Here is a 6,702-nt window from a genome sequence, read left to right on the forward strand (position 1 = left end):
AATTTTTTAAAAATGTATTCACTTTGGTATTTAAACCCTGTCACAATGAGTAAAATCTCTAGGGTCTCAAGTCCAGATTGTTGGAGGAATTGTAAAACTAAAGGCTCCCCATATCATATATGGTGGGACTGTCCTACAGTATCAAACTTCTGGAATAAAGTGGTAGAGCAAATAAAACTTATATTTGATCTAACCATTCCAGTGGATTTTAAACTTCTTTTATGTAATATCTGGCCTGATAAATTGGTGAGTAAAGAGCAGAAATCTTTAATCTCAACAATGTTGGCGATAGCTCGTATGACGATTGCTAAAAATTGGAAACCCCCACATACTCCTATGATTGAAATGTGATATGATAAGTTATGGGAACAGTACATAATGGGTAAGACAATGGATAACCCTTTCAATGAAAGTGATACTGATTTGTTTTAGATTATGATTTGCTTTGGGACCCGGTTTTGGAATTTTTTAGGAATACTTCTTTTCTGCCTAATAGAATAAATGGTAGGCTTCCTCTTTATTCTTGATACCTAGCATATTTTGTATTGTTTTTGTAAATCGTTTGCTATTTGCATTCAATGATTTAAATTGTACTCTTATATGTTGGATTTGTATTTCTGTTATTTGTTTTCCCTATGTTCCCTATGTTCCTTGTGTTGGTTTGAATTTAAAATAATAATAATAATAATAATATATGAAAAAATAGAGTGTGGAGGTGAAGGGTCTCTTAGAACAAAAACAGAGCATATTGGCTGGGAGGGGGACGGGGTTTAAGCCCTGCCTGATCCCACTCTTCTTTTGTCTCCCAGACTGTCCAACTTTACCATATCAGTGACAGGCAGTACATTGTGGGGATGCGAGGAATGAGGATTTATTTCCTTGTTTCTGAGTGCTCTGTTATTGCAAAACAGAAATAAACTCTATACACCCACCACTTAGGTACCCTGGTAAAAGAGAAAAAAATCCACATTCACATCAATGGTGCCAGGACTCACTGGTCCCTGGATGACACTCAACAAAACCTTGAGAATTTTTTTACAACAAAAGGTTGGTTTTTATTAGAAGAGGGTTTATATACATAGAGCTACATTGGGAGAAGATCTGCCTGAGAGTTTCATGGCTGTTTGACCTGTTTCATCTTGCAGAGAGAGAGAGAGGCAGATAGACAGACTCAGGCTAAACCCACTGGGCTCCCATGGGCACCTGCCAGAGGGTTTCCTGGTACCCATTTGCTTCTTTGACAGAGCTTATCTTCCCCAAAGTAAGGAGCCTTTCCTTTCATTCCATTAGAAGCACATTGATGTGCAAATCTAAAGTGGGGTGGGGGGTGGGAAGTCTTCATTTATTGGACATAAGGGATAAAAGGACTGAAACAAATTTTCCTACTGCCAAAATAATCTTAGATCATTGTCCCTGAGCAGATAAAACAGAGTGTCGCATTCAGGACAGAGCCTGACACTTTTACACTACCTGGGGTTTCCAGGATGTACAAATACAACAGTAACAAGCAGGGCTTCCTTTGAAGCAGGAACTCCTTTGCATATTAGGCCACATACACCCTGATGTAGCCAATCCTCCTGGAGCTTACAGTTGGCCCTGTAGTAAGAGTCCTGTAAGCTCTTGCAAGGCTATATCAGGGGTATGTGGCCTAATACGCAAAGGAGTTCTTGCTACAAAAAAAGCCTTGGTTGTAGCCAATACTCCAAGAGCTTACAGGGCTGTTATTGAAGGACCTACAGGGGTATGTGGCTTAAAATGCAAAGGAGTTGCTGCTACAAAAAAAGCTCTGGTAACAAGTAAGACAAGCAAGAGCATGGTCTATTAACCAGTCTGGAGTCAGGGAACCGTAGGTTCAGTCCAAAGGTTAGGGGAAAAGAAGAGTCTGGAGTTCAGGATCCAAAATTTGGAAGCCAGGGCAGGATATGGCGTCTGGGTTCCTAGCTGGAAAAGCAAGCACAGATTAAACAAGACAGGGTGCAAGGTAGTTCACTGAGTGAGTCAGCTCACAAGAGGGGGTGGCAAGCAAAGTTGTTTCCACACCGAGCCTTGCTCAGTGTGTTCCTTTTAACTTCCTCCTTTTGCTGACTCATCCTTAAGGCCAGGTGTCACTTCTTCCCAGTTGATTCTTCATCCTCCAGGTGTTAGTCCGTGCTGTTTTCTATCAGCTTCTCAATCATGCTCATGTAAAGACCCTGCTCCAGGAACCAATATTGATTGCTGCTGTGTTATTAGGCAAATGCTCCATCTTCTCTCCAAAGCTGGCCAAGCATTCCTTCCTTCTTCTAGGCTCCACTGGTTCAGGACTGAGACCGAAGCACTGGCCTTTGTGTCCTTTCAGTCATCTCCTGCAAGAATGAGCAACCTGGCTGTGGCTGGGAAGCATTCTTGTTTCCCAATGCTTCCCCCATTGGGTCTGTTTCTTGATCCACCTTCTTGGGTGGGTATTCCATAAATACGTGGCCCAGCTCTAAGTTCTCCTCCACAACACACACAGGGGTTAAAGACTAACAAAGTACACATAGCATCCCAGTTGAAATCAGTCACGGTGCATCTGCAAAGTCCCATGGGTGAGTTCTTTTGTCTTGCCAGCCTCATGTTTAAATCAGGAAAGGTAAATAAGTCAATTGAGAATCAAGAGAGTGTTCTTTTTCTTTAGGAGTAAAGAAACAAGATCCTGTGTAAACTGAGAAAGGAAAAATCTAGAAACAGGAGAAAGATTAAAAACAGGAATGAAGCTGAGTTTCAGTTCCTAAATGCCCTCCTCAACAAGATGAAAAAGAAAGATGTGGATGAGAGTGGAGCATCTAGCAGAAGCCATAGACAGAAGAAAATGAAAAGGAAGAGGGTTTGGTGTACAGATAGAGTGTAGATGATGAAAAAAGTGAGTTTGCTAAAGAAACTGGTTTGGAAAAGGAAAGAAGGCTAGACTGATGAGCAGGAGAAAAAGAAAAGACAGGGAAAGTAGAGAACATTGAATTGAGATTGAATCTGTTTTCTGAATGAAACAGGAAGCAGGAGCTTGGCAAGGGGAAGAAAAACAGGAGTAGGAAAAATACTGATTCAGAAGACAGCTGAAAACAAGAAAAGATATCAAGGAAGACAGGGGGGAAGTTAATGAGTCAATTAGGATTGCTGTGAAGAGGCTACAGAAACTCTTGGACCTTGGTGAGTATTGTTTCATTTAAAAATACATTAAGGCCCAAGTCGTAGGACTGGGGTCGGTAACTGGAGACCCTTGGGCCAAATCTGTTCCTTGAGAGGATCAGCTGCTGCCCCAGTTCTCAACCCAGAGTGGGAAATAGTATGGAGAATATAATATAGTGGGTTCCATGCAATGATGAAACGAGGTGGTAGTGATCATAGCTCTTTTATTAGATACAGCATAGTATAGTGCTGCACTCAAAAACTAAAGACTGGACCAACAGGGCCAACTATATATGCACTCAAAGTTCCCACGCTAGCATGCTATTGGACCATTCAAACCAGCAGGGGGCTCATGATTGGAGCAGGGCAGCAGGGATTTCGATCCTGTTGCCTATTGTTCCTGAGTCCCCAAGCTCAGTCCTACAGGCTTCAATGAGCCAGGCAAGAACTCCATATATTTGTCATAATTCTGATCACATATACAACATCCCTCCACCCAAGTTCGCAAGCCTAGCAGACATAGTCCCTGAGATATGCTAGCTTGCGATGCTCCCACATGGACCACCTGAGCTCCGGAGCAGGTGGCAGAGTGGTCATGGTTTCAGTGGAAGGGCTGACGATGCGGTGCTACCGGCTGGCGGTTCCCTGGTTTCAGTGACTGCCAGCTCTGCCTGAAGGGTGGGGGCCTGTGCTTCAGACTCGGCCATGTTGGTCTGGGGAGAAGTCGGAGTGGCATGCTGGTTGTTGGAACTGTAGTCCTTGACCTCTTCCTGGGGTGCATCGCGAGACCGCAGCTGGTCTATGTGCTGCCTTAGAGGGGACCCACCCTCCATGGTTACTTTGTATATCACGGACCCCAAAACTTCATCATCTCGCTCCAACCCCAGGTGATCCATGCTGCCCCCCCCCAAAGTTCTTAACCATGACCAGGTCCTCTGTAACTAACCCATGGGGTGCCCTAACTACCTCTGGTACCTCCTGAAGATCTAAGGCCTGGTCTGGGTGCAGCTGGTCCAGTAGGGTGGATAGATGCTAGCCCATTAAGAGCTCAGCTGGGTTGTGGCCGGTGGTAGTGGAGGGGATTGCATGCTGGGCCAGTAAAAGCTCTGCAAGGCAGACCTCCCAGTGAAGTGATTCTTTAGTCATCTGCACCATCCTTTCAGCTTGGCCATTGGTGGCTGGGTGAAAAGGGGCTGTCCCTCTGCATCAGTATTGCTCCCACGGCCACATCGGAGGCGTCGCATTGGACTACGAAGGGTCTTAGTTCATCTGGGTGGGCCAGGACTGGTTCACTTGTGAATAGGCACTCTAATTTATCAAAAGCCCGTTGGCATTCTGGGGACCAAGTTAACTGTGCCGGGCTTTTTGGCCTCCGTCCCCTTCCCCTTAGTCTTTAGTCCGTTAGGGGTAGCATCACCTGGGCGAACCCTTGGATGAACCCCCTGTAAAAATTGGTGAACCTGAGGAACGATTGGAGCTGTCTACGTGTCCTCAGGGGTTCCCAGTCCAACACTGCCTGTATTTTGGCCGGGTCCATGGCTAACCCCTTCCCAGACACTTGAAACCCCAAATAGTCAAGCTCTTCCTTGCTAAACACTTTACGCAAGTCCCGGTATTCCTTTGGAATTGATTTAACCTCCTCTACTGACACACACATTTTCTCATTTCTAGGAGGTGGGTTGGGTCGCCACTGACCTAGCCAGTGGTGGTGGGTAAACCGCTTATCGGTGAAGTCTATATGCGCACCCCACTATATGTCAGGTTGCTGCCGGGCTAGCCAGCCTACCCCCAACACCACATTGAAGGAGGAGGAAGGGGCAATGACAAACGCCTCCACCCCCCAGCGTTCCTCCATCCCCACTGGTAGACCCTGCGTCTCTTCCACGCACGGCTTCCCTCTCATTACAGATCCGTCCATTTGTTCGAACTGGATCGGGTGGGGCAGTGGGGTCCGAGACAGTCCAATGGCGTCTATCAGTCTAGGGGTAATAATCTCTTGAGTGCACCCAGAGTCAATTAGGCCTCTGGCGTGCATGAATCATTTGAGCTTAGGGTTCAATAAAGTCAAAGAGATGAAAAAGAGGGCCCCTGTTATTCTCACCCCGCAGTGGTGCCGTTAAATCCATGACCTGCCTCCCGGCACCCATCAGTGCAGATCGCTCTCATTTCCTGCCGGCTCGGACTCCCACGATTCCTCACTCAGATCATCAACAATTATAGTATCCTCGTCAAGCACCATCGAGGTGGTGGTGCTACCCTGACTGGGTTCCTTGGACTTGGCCAGTGCCTTCTTTGGTCCTGCCGCCATTGGTTTTGGGGTTAGGGGGTCTCGAGGTTTCTCTGGGCAGTTAGCGGCCAGATGCCCAGGGTCGCCACATCTGAAGCACTTTTGGCCCGTGATAACTTTAGGGGTCTCACCCTGGGTCGGGGCCTTCTTTGCTTCGACCTTTGTGCCCGACCTAGCTTCACATCCCCCCTTGCTGCTGCTGCCGTTGCAGGGCTATGCATTTCATGTTGGTTACAACTTCTCCTGCCAGTTGCATCCACCCCAACAGGGTGGCGGGGTGCACTTGGTGGAACACCCTGTCCAGGAGGCTAGCATTGAGGCCCCGTTGGTAAGCTTCAATCTTCATCATCTCGCTCCAATCCCTTACTTTCGCGCAGTGAGCCCTGAAATCCGCCGTGTACTCCCTCACCGATCTCGACCCCTGTTGCAAGTTGCGCAAGGCGGTGAGGGCCCAAGTCTCCTGTAAAGGATCCTCGTATTGGATCAGACTGAAACACTATGGCATTAGGGAGATAGCTATGTGGGAATACATCAAAGGGAATCATACAAAGCCACAATTCTAAACATTATTGAGCTGAGGTGCAAAGATTCACACGGTCTGGTTCTCTTATCTTATTGTTACTGCTATTCTTCCGGGGACAGTCCAGAGCCGTCCCTGGAGGCGCCTTATCGTCAAAGTGTGGAATTTCTGCCTTTGTTAGTATCAAGGGAAATGAAGGTTCACAGTAAACATTGGTAACATCTGCATTTTCTACCTTGATATGCAAGGCCCTTTCTCATGGTTAGTAACAGAGTTCAATGATGGCTACAGTGCAGCTAAGCATTTCATTCAGTAAGGTTACAAGACATTTTATTCAGCATGGTTACATCAGCTGACACAAAGGGGCAAACCAAGCCTGGCCTAACAGACTGCTAAGGTTCCCCTCAGTCATCAGCAAGCGAAGGGTTTCTGAGAATTTCCCATATTTTACATTGACTACCCTGGCTCTTAGAACACCTATCGCCTGTTTCTGGAAGTCCTGGATAATGACGGGGGATGGATGCGATGGGGGACGTGCCCCTAGGGCACAGTTTCTTAAGGGTCTGGACTGATATGATGGTATTGGTGGCCCCCAAGTCAATTTCCATTTTATATGGAGTGCCCTCAATGAATACAGTTGTTTTGAGTTTATCGGGGGATAGCACAGTGATTTCATATACCTGTCCAACTGATGCAGTGAGGGCGTGGACATCCTCTATGATGGCAACATCATGGTGGTGGCCATTCCTGC

This window comes from Heteronotia binoei, chromosome 1, assembly GCF_032191835.1.
Source record: "Heteronotia binoei isolate CCM8104 ecotype False Entrance Well chromosome 1, APGP_CSIRO_Hbin_v1, whole genome shotgun sequence".
NCBI lineage: Eukaryota > Metazoa > Chordata > Lepidosauria > Squamata > Gekkonidae > Heteronotia > Heteronotia binoei.